Source organism: Convolutriloba macropyga, chromosome 13 (genome assembly GCF_964194025.1).
Source record: "Convolutriloba macropyga chromosome 13, txConMacr16.3, whole genome shotgun sequence".
NCBI lineage: Eukaryota > Metazoa > Xenacoelomorpha > Acoela > Convolutidae > Convolutriloba > Convolutriloba macropyga.
The window spans coordinates 22,594,159-22,607,475 of record NC_134480.1 but is presented as its reverse complement, the minus strand read 5'-3'; the positions used below and the strand labels follow the sequence as shown (position 1 = coordinate 22,607,475).

The 13,317-nt window shown below is 33.2% G+C and overlaps 2 protein-coding genes across 4 annotated transcripts in view; one reads left to right on the top strand and one right to left on the bottom strand.

Annotated features, from left to right (window-relative positions):
• The window catches only part of LOC142351995 (uncharacterized), a 100,320-nt gene that overhangs the window by 11,611 nt on the left and 75,392 nt on the right, over positions 1 to 13,317 (top strand). Inside the window, exon 1 of one of the 3 annotated variants that reach the window (XM_075404294.1) lies at positions 9,987 to 10,327. The exons of 1 other annotated variant lie outside the window; for it this stretch is intronic. The gene's annotated coding sequence lies outside the window, so the exon portion shown is untranslated. Of the gene's footprint in view, positions 1 to 9,986; positions 10,328 to 10,706; positions 10,821 to 13,317 lie in introns of those variants that run through there. One more of the 3 variants, XM_075404304.1, reaches the window with a different exon arrangement.
• Positions 1 to 13,317, bottom strand: part of LOC142351998 (oligosaccharyltransferase complex subunit ostc-like) — a 158,377-nt gene that overhangs the window by 101,624 nt on the left and 43,436 nt on the right. The gene's annotated exons all lie outside the window — the stretch shown is intronic.

Below are 13,317 nucleotides of genomic sequence, written 5' to 3'. Positions count from 1 at the left end.
TGTATGCCTATAGTTTGGTTTCCAGAAATGGCAGTTGTTCACTTTCATCTCGTGTTCATTCGAAATTTGTTATCTTAATCTCACTGCTGTGATAGCTGCTTGTTGTTTTAGGAGGCAGAGGTTGAAACGTGTTTCATGGGAGCAACTTTTCTGTTTCCAATTACAAACATTAGCTCCGTTGGATGCTGTTTTAGGTGACTGTAGCTCAGAAATTCCACAAATGGTGCCTTGGGACAATGTGCTAAATTTACAATGTGCTAAAATATCGACAAATTAAGAGAGATGAATTATAATTGAGAAAAATTTTGAAAAATGCTAATTCTACAATTAACATTTTCAAGAAAAGAGAAAATTTTTTAAAAAAATAATAATCCTCCAACTAACATTTCATAGAAGACTAAATGACGCCCTAAAATTAAGTCAAATTAAGATTCAACTTGAAAGATTTGAGATTAGAATTCAATTCAGAAACCGTTGGGTCTTTTAGAAACTCATTCCAGAAATGATTTTTTATTGTAGTTTTGAGAGCCCGCTTTTTAGGGATATTCCGCCTCGAGTTGAGAGGCAAATCGTTATACCAGTCAATTGCTTTTTTTGAAAAAGTTTTGCATTATATATTTTTGGTTTGCTCCAAATGACAGCTTGTTTGTACGGTCATTCATTTTAACACTTAGGGAGGCTAACTTGAGTTCATCGAAAGTTGGTAGATCTGCTTTTAGAAGCTTTATAAAATTTATAATGACCCGATACTTTATGAGGTATTCTACTGGTAAGATTTTGTGTTTGATCTTTAGATCAGTGGCAGTGGTCCTGTCAAATTTGGTTCTATTGAAACATGCCTTTAATCCCCAGTTCAGTTGGTTATTTAGAGTAACTCAAAGTGATTTTTTATGTCCTGAGAACAGAACAATTAGATAATGCAGATGACTTAAAACAAGAGCGTTCAGTAAAGCAGATCTAGTTTTTTTCTGGAAATATGTTTTTGATGGAGTAAATGACCTTTATGCCAACAGCCATTTCTCTTAGTTCATTTTTTATTTCTTCATCGAAAGAAAGATTGCAGTCAAAATGAACTCCCAAGTTTTTCACAACTTTTCCGAGAACTGTACATCCTCTGACAACTTTTTCTTCGATTTTGTTCCTTTTAAGGGCTCCAAAAATAATGAATTCGGTTTTGATTTCATTTACTTTTAACTCATTTTTCCTGAAAAAGAGAATGAGTTAAGCAATACTTTTTTCAAGATTGTAGGCCCAACACAGTACCTGTGCAAGATTGTATTGCTCAGTAGGCCCAGCACAGTACCTTGTGGTACTCCACGGTTAAGTGCTATCCATTTTGTTTCAAACTTCAAGAATTTGACTTTTTAAACACTGCTTTCTTGATTAGATTTTAGAATTGTACTTGCTTGTTCACTAAAATCAAAGTTTAGTTTTGTGCAGAAGAGTAGGATATGATATCGAATCAAGAGCTTTTGATAGATCTAAAACAGCTCCTGTGACGATGTTTTTTTATTGAGATCATATCTAATTTTTTCAGAGCAATATAAAAGAGCATATGTAGTTGACATTTTTATTCTGTATCCAAACTATGTTGTTGCAAGCAACTTATTCTTCTTTAAATAAGCTAATTTTTGATCCCGAAGAAGGATTTCGAAAATTTTAGCTAGAGCTCCAGTAAGCGAAATTGCTATATAATTTATCGGATCTTCAGCATCATCTTTCTTGAATAGAGGCAAGACGTGGGCACACTTAAGGTTGTGAAGAAAGCGTTGTTCAGTTAAGAATTGGTTAAACAAAAAACAGAAAGGTTCAGCTGTGTGTTCTCTTGCATATTTTAAACCCCAAGCTGGAATGAGTGATGGACCCAACGGTTTTTTAACATTTAAATTGTTGAGTATATCAAATATCTCCTTGTTGTCGTATACCTGAATACAAATTTGTTACTGTGGCGCGCATTATTACAGAATTGATACTGTTCGTTTTTACCAAAATATTTACCTAACGCTGAAAATTTAAAGTTGAGAAGATTGGCAATATCATTTCCATTGGTCAAAACCGTTCCAAAACTGTTTTTGAGTCTTGGTTTTTCTGTCTGTGTTTTTTCACAGATTCTGATTTCGTTTATAGAATTCAACCTTTCTCTTGCACTTTTTGAGATTTGAAACACATCTAGCAAATGTTTTTCATTTTCCTGCTTCAAAACATTTTGATATCTTTGCAAATTTTTTACTGTATTTTGTAATATCCATTGTTGATGTAGCGTTAGTTTAGGCTTGTCATGGCGTATGAAGACGGTCTTTTGTGGAGCATGCTTTTTAATTACCGTTTCCAATGACGAGCAAAAGCTTTTATACATGATTTTAGGATTTTCTGATACCTAAAATGATCTCCAATTTATCTTTCCAACATCCAGGGAAAAAGCCTTTTTAGAGTAGTTTGTTTTATCAAACACAATTTTTTGACAGCTTCTTTTTGTATTTTTAACGGTTTCATCAATTAAAGTAAGCGTGGCTAAGTGATCACTTTTTAGAATCGAGTCTAGTGTCTGGGAACTGAAAAACTTTTCGCATATAAGATAGTCTATTAGCGACTTCGTTCTTGATGTTTCTTTTGTTGTTAAAGTTGTATTTGAATTCAGTAAACCGTGAATTCAAATACAACTTTTGCAACAAGAGTTTGTGATATACCGAAAAAATTAACTCTCTATTCAGCTATACTCTTGCTATATTTCAAAACTTTGATCGTTTCCATGCTGTTAATTTGATAGTTTTTTTTAAAAAAATTTCGATGGAATTTTTGGGTCACACCCGTTATACCCCCTCTACCAGACTCTGAGGTATATTTATATTTATATTTATATATGTGTATTTATTTATGTGTGTGTGTGCTTGAATGTGCGCGAGTGATTGAGTGAGTGAGTGTGTGTGGGGGCTACATTGGGGAAAGCGCCGACCTTTTTGAATCCAATGAATACGACTTTAAACACAAATAAAAAATGTAGAAATTATTTATCGGAACTAAATGATTCACTGAAAACATCATGAGCAAAAGTTATAGGCATCGAATAAGATTGAGGTACTAGCTGAACAGATTGATAAGATTTCTTTGTGGGAGAGGAAGATGATTTTTTTTGACTCCATAAAAAAACTCCGAAAAAAAGATTGTGAATTTGTTATGTTTCTTTAAAGACAACAATTAAATGAGATCAATAAATTTTAAATCTGATTTTAGTTTTTTGGAATGGCTGCTCCCCCATTTTCAACAAGAAAAGCTTCACATCGGTGAGGTTGTTTCGCTGATTCAAATTCTGTACGCACAGCACACTTTTGCAATTTGCCTTTGTGTTTATACATCAGAATTACCGCTACAGTTACGTTTAAAAATCAATAACTATTTGTTCAGCGATATTTTTCCAATAAAAAGCTGGACTTCACTTACTAAAGATTACACGATACGGGATCTATTTTTGTGCACCAGTTCAATCTGATAGGGAAACAAATGGAAGGCTGAAAAGTCTGCCTAAGACCTGCTGGATAAAAAACCTCTAAATTTAGAGTTAAATTGCTCATACAACCAGTGAGTTCCACAGTGATGAAGTCTTGTGTCACAAATGGCTTGGTTGCTGAAAATGGTGATATGATCCCGTATCGCCTGCAGTTAATTTGATAAAAATAGTTGCTGTTTGTGGTGAGCGCTATGTATTCATTGTATGACTATAGTTTGGTTTCCAAAAAATGCAGTTGGTTACTTTTATCTCTTGTTCGTTCGAAATTTGTTGTCTTAATCTCACTGCTGTTACAGCTGCTCAATGTTTTAGAAGGCAGGTGTAGCATTGGAGCAACTTTTCTGTTTTCAATTACAAACATAAGCTCCGTTGGATGCTGCTTTAGGTGACCGTAGCTAGGAAATTGAACAAATGGCGCCTTGGGAGACCTCAGCAAACTCATGAAGCTCAATTTTGATCTTTTCGGTGAAGAAGTATCCTCTATCGATTCTTATTTCAATCATAATAGGAAGTTCATCCTTTTATATTAAAAGCTTTTAGAGGTGCTAGGTTTTGCCTCATTTTCTCATTGTTGTCTATGTTTCCTTTCAATTTCCTCTTATCAGTTCTATGATGTGAAGATTGAGCGGAAGAAACAAAAGAATTTGTTATTATACCTAAGCGACTAACAGCAGGATATATGTGTTTTGTAGTTGAAACTTTTATGGAAATCTCAAATGAATCGTCAGTAAAAATCCATTGCAGTCCCAGCACTTGGGATACTTCTGTATACGGTTCAATATAATTTTTTTAGTCATGACTAATTGGTTTTAGTTCTCCCGGAATAACTTTTTGGCTCCCTTGTTGTTAATTGTCTTTTATTGTAAAGAAATTTGTGTCTTCAGAGAGAGCTTGGGGCTGTTTGAACACTCCGATACCTTCCAATGGAGTTTCTACAGAGCTACTGTTCGATGAAATTATCCATATATTGGGTTTTGTGAACTGTTTTTGCTGCTATAGGAATCATTCTTTCCTGATCGATGCCCAAAGTGTTCGGAGCATAAATCGAGCACGTTGCAAATTTTGCTTCAAAACCGTGGGGTTTGTACTAGCATACGTGTATCTATAATTATTGTTTGGTCTCTATAAAAACTTCAAGCACCTTTTTGTCGTGTTTGGAAACTTTCACATGCAGAAACGTTGCATGAATCTCGGCTATCAGGGTTATTGGTCTCTTACAAAATCTAGAATTAGTTCCAATCAACCAATGTGAAAAATGAAATTTTTTACGCATTTCAAACTTACTAAATTGTTGCAATTCACTAATTGATGGTGCTGCCAATACTATTCCGTTTTGATAATATTTCGCATTTCTGACTTCAGTAGAATTTATACAAAACTTTTCTGAAGACCCTATCTATTGAGTCTTGATAAAACATTTTCACACTATTTTTTTGGAATATTGAGTCATTGAATATTGCTGTTCCAAGGTTGAGTTTTAGTTGATTGGTCAGTTTGATGTGATGCGTAAACCGTTATTGCATGTGTACAGTTTCTTTGTCTTCTTTTGGCTTTTAGGATAACACTGACTACACATTCTAAATAAGTTTGAACGGGGAAAGTTTTACTTCGTGTTCGAACCTTGCAGTCATTTAGTCTTTGTTGCTTATAGTCTTCTCGATCAAAAAAAGACTGCGAATTGTAGTAATTAATCATAAAATTTTGAAAAGCAAACATTTGGTTGTTTGAGTGAGTTTTTTGCTCTGCTACCTTTGATTGCGTGCATGCCTTTTCCTCAGATGTCCTTGAAATATACTTACTTTTCTCACTGTCTATCTCTAACGCTCATGTTTTAGAATAATGCGGCGTTTCCCAGTTTTATGAGTGCTATCAGTCAGTGGATAGTAATGACTTTTTTCTTTGTTTATTTCACGTTTGTAATTGCAGTGATTTTTTATGTTTGTATCAAATGTTTCTTTGTTTTTTGTCATTTTGTTGCGTTGATCGTCTTCCTTGTGTTTATCTTTGTTGAGAGAAAACCCCTCCCGAGCCAATGCTTTTTTTCGCTAGCCATTCTTCAGACTTCATTTGATCAGGCTTTTGATGGAAAATCGACACATAACCATATTTTCTTTTTGATACATTTGGTCATCCTATGATTGGGTTTGGTACACATACAAGATTTGGTTTGGTCTCCGAATTCCAATATGTTTCTACTCTTTGAACAAGTTTACGAAATCAGGAAACTTTATTTTGAAAAATGTTTTCAGGTAGCTGAATTGAAAGGTTTTACTAGACTTACATTTTGAGGACTCTCCATGTGCGTGTATACAAGAACATTTGCTGTGAAATTGTGTACCTAATTTTTTAGTAACAATTGAAGTGGTTCCTGGCCGAATATGTTGAAATGTTGTGTCTCCTGCTTTTTTTGCTTATCCAATTTGACTTGTTTTGGTAAATTGAATCCATATTCGACCTGTTTCTTAAACTGAGCCTTTCTAGTGGCTTACTTCACGTTTTGTGGCTGATTCACGCAATTACTATTTTTTGTGTTCCTTTGGTAATCTCTTCATTAGATTAGATAGCAATTTTTATTACAATGTCCTGCTGGGCGGACCAAACGTAACGGCTCTTTTGCCACAATTCATTGTCCGCATCTGTGGCAGTTTGGTACGTCATTCCTGTTTACTTGAATGTGTTCGAAATTCATATAGGTTTGGATCGATCAGTTGTGTTACGAAAATAGAGATCTCAATTAATTGCTGAATTGAAACTGAGTCATAAAACAGTTAAATCGCTAACAAATTCCATGAAAACACTAAAAAGCTTTGTAAAATTTTTATGCTTTCAGAAAAATTTTTCTTGTATATATCTTGATGTTTTTCTCGCGAATGGCAATTGAAATGGAAAGTTTCCTGTATTTATGTTTTGAGATGTTTTGGAAACCCAGATATTTTTCTCATGAGGAAATGCCAATTCTTGCCATTTTATATTAGGTTTCTTTTTTGCTCTTCACTCCTTGTCTTCCACCAAAAATTTCTAATGTTTTTGTGGTCTTATAAAATTGATTAATTGACTTTTTTGAAAGAACATTGGTTCAAAAAGTTTGTAAAATATTTCTGCTATTTGTTGAACTCCTGCTGATCAAACTCATATTTCGCAGGGTTTTTCGAGTCTTTGTAGCTAACCTTTTAATTTCTTAACACAGAAAGTCTTTTTCGGCTTAGTCGGAAAACAAGAGTTTGTCTTTTTCAAATTTTACTGATAGGTCATTTCTTTTTCTCTGGCACCTTCACGCAACTTTTCGGTAATCTACACGTTTTCCAACTTTTGCGTTTAGTATTTGACTTCGTTATGATTTTTGGTCTTGAGAAACCTTGAGTTCTGTTCTTTCTATTTTTTTATGTAACCATGAGAATTGCTCGCTCCATGGTAGTTATTTAAACTTTTTTGAGAATGACTTATTTTAAGTTTGCGTTTTTTCTGGCGAAGTTACTAATTGATACGATGCCATAGGTTATTGTTATATTCAACAAGGTTTAATTTTTTGTTGTCAAGCAATTTTGTTTTCTTCACTTAAAAATATGGAACTACTGAATCTACAATTATCTCAACTGTTTTTTATTGCACAATCCTGCGCTACTGTTAGTTTCAATTTTACCTAGTTTCAGCCGTAGTTTTGCTTTCAAACAGTTAATTAGTTGCTCCTCTGGCTTTTGTGTTTCTTCAAAGGAAGACATAAAAAACTATCAGATAATTTACGCGAAGTAAATTTTCTTGAGCAGCCTATATAACAAGTTTATCAGTACTCTAACAAAATATTACAGATTTCTAATTGTACTGTAATGACTTTGCTGTCCCCTAAGAGGAGTACTCGAAGAAGAAAACAAAATAAATAGAGTTTTTGGAATCAAAACTTGATCTATTTTATTTAAGAGTTTATTTCTCGACTATGATCTATTTTATTTCTTAAATAAAAAAATAGATCAAGTTTTGATTAATTCTTGACCACAAAATGACATTTTATGTAGGAATATTGTCCGCTTGCGTCACTAAATTTGGCTTCTTGATATGTTTTTACTTCCCAATTTTTGCTCCTGGATAATCAATATGCATGTCAAAGATGACCGAAACTTCAGTTTTACGAATCAGATTAATTTGGGTTTTATTTTGTTGCTCCGATCAATATAAGCAGCATGAGACTTTCAATTTCACCTAGTAACAACAAAATCTTATGCTTTTAAATCAACCATTCAAATTATTTTTTAGGAGCTAGCTGTGTGCATAGGGAAAAAATGGTATCCACACAATCCACACAATTTTTTATCGCGTATGAAAATGCTTGCCTTATCGCTTTCGTATTAATTGATTGCTCGCTCATCACCAATAAAAGTAGAGATTTTAATTCTAAATAATAACGCTTTTTTATATAATATAACTATTTTATTTTGAGTGCTGGTGTGAACTTATTGGTTGAAAAATTCTTTGTTTTGCGGTTTGCAGAGCAGTTGTCTTCCACGTTTTTCTTCAGAGGAAATTGTTCTTTGAGACGTCACTCCTGTTCTCTTTTTTGGATAGGTGGTCTAAAACAGTTAGAGAACCAATTTTGATGCTTGATCGATTAATGGCAGGCAAGTTCTGTTTCAACTCATCTTCGGCTCGTCTCAACCCTGCGCAGTACAATAATTAATTCGTAGATGCAAAAGTAGTTCTCGAATTTTTACTTTGTTTAGTAGTATGCTGATTTTTTCAATACGGGCACTCTGACGCAAACAGTCTTGCTTATAATTGTTTACAAACTTTTAACGAACAATTTTTGCAGATTAATTGAAACTGTCTACCCTCAAACGTTTTCTAACGTTCATTATTTGCGTTTAAGTTACATGACAAATTTTATTTGGATTTCATTTTTTCCAGAGGAATCATTTTTTCAAGAAGGAAGACTGTTTCAGTGTAATTTAAATTTCAATTGTCACGCGCGGCAGCCTTTCATAAAAACACACCCATTTGCAGTCTGTTTTTAAATAGTGTTTTCAGCATATTTTTTGCTGAGCAGTAGTTCTAACGGGTCGAAATTTGTAGCGCTCATGCCTTTTTGTTCAACTCGTTATCTTTAGTCATGTACATGTTGAGCATCAGTCAATTCTGGTTACAAGCAAGTGTTGTGAATACCTAGTGTCATGTAACACAGCCATCGAAGCCACGCCAATCCGATTATCATTTTATCCCTTCGGGCTAATATTGTGAGAATGCTTTTAGCCCCCCAATAACACCCCTCCCCTCCTACCCCTCCTCATATGCCAGAAGCCATTTAAACCTTCTTTTCCTTTTCCATAGCTGTTAATAGTAGACAACGCTTAGTACGTTTGCATTTGACTAAAATGGCAAATCTTTAATCCTCGACCATTACATTTTTACAGTTTACAAAGCTTTCATCCTAGCTATCGCTTTACTTTTCCACAAATTTTTCCCTACAACTTGGCTTCCCAAATTAGATTAAATACCTTTTCCAGCCCCCTCCCGGCTCCCCTGCTTTCTCAATTGGTAGCTTCCCGTTACCCCTTGCCTGGTTGGGGGTTTAACTAATTTTTCCGGGAGAAATCAGGTCATAAATGAACCCTGGTAACAGCAGAGCGACCGCAAAAAAGGGAAAATAAAAGTTTTCAGAGGCTTTTTTTGCATATATAATGATAGCTGTAAAAATCAAAAGAGAATTTTGGAAGTCAACTTTTCAGACTTTTTACATGTGTTTGCATCGCTTATTTCAAAAGTGATCCATATATTTAAAACATTGCCTAAAAGAGTGAAAGAAAAGGAATCTTTTTCGCCTGAATTCAGGCCCAGATGCGCTTGCTTTACTTTTTCAACTTGAGACCAACTTTTTGTTGGTGCAATTTTTTATGGATAGTCTAGCATAATTTAGCTCTAACTGAAATTAGTCGAATCGTATATAAGGCGAATCTGTAGTCTTTTGATAAAGCCGCCCGGGATAAGAAATTGTTAGCATGGATTAAGCGTAGAAAATTAGATTTCAATCAGATTTTTTTAAAAAAATTGTTGAATAAATTTGTGAAAGCCACCAAGAAGGAGCCTTTGTTTACAGTTGCCATTTTTTTCATCTTGAAAATCTACAATTAACCCAATCCCTCATAATCAGTTTTGTTATTTAATCTTGTGTTTACTATTTATAATACTTTTTCGTGGCAGTCAAAGACTTGGACAAAGATGCGAAAAACATGTCATTACGTATTTTAAATCAAAATTGCTTCGCAAAAAATAACTAAATCTTTCTCCTTATTCTACTTTTTTTTGTTTGAAACATGTTAATAAATTTTCAAAATATCAAAAGAAAAACATTCAAACATAATTTTTTTGGTTCGCCTAATTCAAATTTCATCTTAGCAATCATCGCCTTAAGAAATTCCAAGTAGAACCAGAGCTATCTTAGCAACCTGCAGTAGCTGTGGTATCTTCTTTTATACAATTGTGGTGGACAACGTAACGTGTATATGTTACACAACATGGAGTGAAGAAAAGAGCTGTAGTATACAAAGTATATACTTTTCCATCTTTTTCCTTCCTTCCCCCCACTTTGAAAGTTGTGGGCCCTTCTGACAATTAAGTGTGATTGAATTCGCAAGAATAAATTTCTTCATTCCTTCAACAGCGTCATCAACTTAAGCAACTGGTCGCAATTTTTTCTCTTTCTTGTTTTCGCTCCTTGGGTAAATTTTCACTACTTTAACCCGCTCTCAAAACAATTTGCTTTTCTCCTGAGAGATTTTATTCTATCGAAAAGCGTCAGCTATCAGCTAGTGATTCCAACTTCCATTCAAAAAGAAGGTAAGTTACTTTTCCCTGTTTTTTTCCTAAACCCTCTCCCAAATTTCCTTCAATTGTTTGCTTCCTTAATTTATTTTGATTTTCTATCATTTGGTCTTCGTGGAGTTAATTTTGACCTCCCTCTGGGCTCTCTCAGTGTGTGAACAGATGAAGGGTTAAATCTGAATTGAGTAAAAAACTTTTCATTTCTCACAATTCTATTGTTTTGTTCCCAAATGTCTGTTGTTTGGCTTCCACTTGCTAAAATCAATGGAAATTTTGCTTCAGACATCGTTTAAAATATGAAATCAGAGTGTCCATTAACGTTATTGTATTTTCAAATTCCACACATTCTGAGCATGTTTTAAAATTCTGATTAAAACTTACTTATTGGTAATAAATTGTACCATGCCCAAATTGTAGTTTTAGTTTTTTAAAACATCAATTTTTTAACATCAATTTTTAAATTTTTAGCTCGAATTTCTTTCTGCTCATACGTCATGAACCACTCAAGGTACGTTAACGATCTTTTCTCCATGTTATCTCAGCTTTTTCTATCTAAATTTCCCCGCAGTGGAAAAAATTTGAGAGTGTGGTTTTACTAAGTCAATTTCTTGCGATGGATTTAATTCCTGTAGAAAATTGTGACAGGGATTCATTAGAAAGCTCATCAAGAGCAGATTAATTCAACAGGATGTTTTACAATTTTTGCTTTCATCAAAGAGTAATCAACCTGTGTGAAGTTTTCTACGCTGATTTTGCATTTTTTGTTAAAACAGCGCCAAATCAGTCATTTATAGCAAAACTGACTTTTCTAAAAAATGGTATTTCGGAAATCGATCAAAATAAAGTACGGATATATTTTTTGAGGTTCACGTTTTCGCGTCATCTCCAAGGCTCAAACTGTTTGACATTTGGGTTTCTATTTGGGTTTAGCTCAACTATTTTGGATTAAGTTTTCATAAATTGACTTTTTAACAAGAAGAATTTAAAGGCTGAAGTTTAGTTTTGACTATTTTTGCAGTTTTTTTTCACTTTTGTAAAAAAAACCGCACTAACTCTTTTCTCAAAGCCCTAAAACATATTGCTTGATCACTTAGCGGATGTTACAACTCAATACTCAAAAACTTTACGATTGAGCAATGTGCGTAATCATACTTTCCAGCCTTATTTTTTGATAGATTCTGATTAGTTTCGTAAATTTATCTTATGCAAAGTTTGTATATAAGTTTTCAGATGATTTTTATTTTATCAAACATTAACTTGCTGTTGGCAAGATCGTTCAAAAATTTGTTTTCCTTCTTGATATCTTAAAAATGTCTTAAAAATTAAAAAAAAACATATTCTCAATTTTAAATTTGCAATTTGCTTTTGGCTGTTTAAAGCACTTTTGTGTTTGACAAGTTGCTAAATTGCATCGTTCAGAAAACCATTAACATATATCAGATATAAATCAGCAATTCAAATCAGACTCAGAACATCGTTTGAACATCTTATATTCTTTTTCTTTGCTGCGAGACAACTTTTATTGAAAAACTTTTTTGGATAATAAGCCAGCTCACTGGTATAGAAAATTTGTGACTACTGTCGCTAAAATCACATGTGTGACCACTGTCGCGGCAAATGTTCACAATTTAATTCTGTGAAATCTGCATTCTAAACAAACTTGTTGACCGCAAGTTTTTTTAAATTTTTTTTTTGCAAAATTGTGTTGTATGTTGGTTTTCAGAACTGAGATCTCGAAATTTTGGAGACTGAAGGTCTTGGCTTCCTAACATCTTGTAATCAATTTTTGCTGAGAACAATTTTCATTGAACAATTAAATTGAAATCAGAAGAGAAGATTGAGTGAATGTTTCATTTTTAAATTTTACTTCTCTGTTTTCAATATTTTCTTATTGAAGGACTTGTTACTAATCTTTTGACAAACTTTCACTCGATTTGAAACATTGTTTCTTGGGTAACTTTAGCCCCTGTTTTCCGACTGATGCTCCAGATATTTTGATTTTGGCGGCTAATTTTTTTTTTAAAGAAGAGTAGTTTTTCATCGGAAACGTATTTTCCCCAGCAATATTTAAAACGAACTCATTTAACGTTGAATATTTTGTCTCAGTGATCGAAGTCTGGAAAGGTTTCCACTGAAATTATATCCCAAATTTTTTGCAGTGTAGAGTTTTTTTTTTCCCATTTCAAACGAAACACAATTGAAATTTCTGCTGAGCTTCAGGAGTTTAGGTTCCGGGAACTAATTTATGAAAAAAAATCCCAAAAAGACAGAATTGTGACTTTGAGTACAAATGTGAACAAATTGTCGTTTCATAGCGCCAAAATTTAAATTTATATTGTAATATTGATGAAATAGTAAATTTTGTTTTGAGGATTGAAAATTTCAAAAAACTTTAGTGTTTAAGCTTCTAGTTAGGAAAGTTTTGTTCCTGTTGTTATTTGAAACCATTTTTGGGGAAAATGTTGGCAAAAAACTTACTTTATATGAACTAAAGTCCAGAATGTAATCACACCCTCTAAAGATCTTAGCCTGAGCATTTTGGCAAATAGCCTCGTCGCTTCAAAACATAACAGTAAACGTTCCTGGTCGCAATCAAAAAGCTTTTTTTAAATGATCTAAGCCCTTGAGTTAAGAAATGATCAAATAGAATTAATTTAAATTTAAACAAAAAAACAACGAAGAGAGTAAAATGAAGATGGAAGAAGATAAAACTAACATCTTTGTTCATAGCAGCTATTCAATTTTTTTTTCTCAATTCAGAAAAGGATATATATATATATATATATATATATATATATAAAATATATATATATATATAAATATATATATATATATATATATATATATATATGTGTGTGTGTGTGTGTGTGTGTGTGTGTGTGTGTGGGTGTGTGTGTTTGTGTGTGCTGGCGCTTATGCAAAGAATTATTAATACGTAATCATGAAGACAATTTATTATAACCATGTTAATATTTTCATAAAGTGTGTTATTTTTCACTAACTAA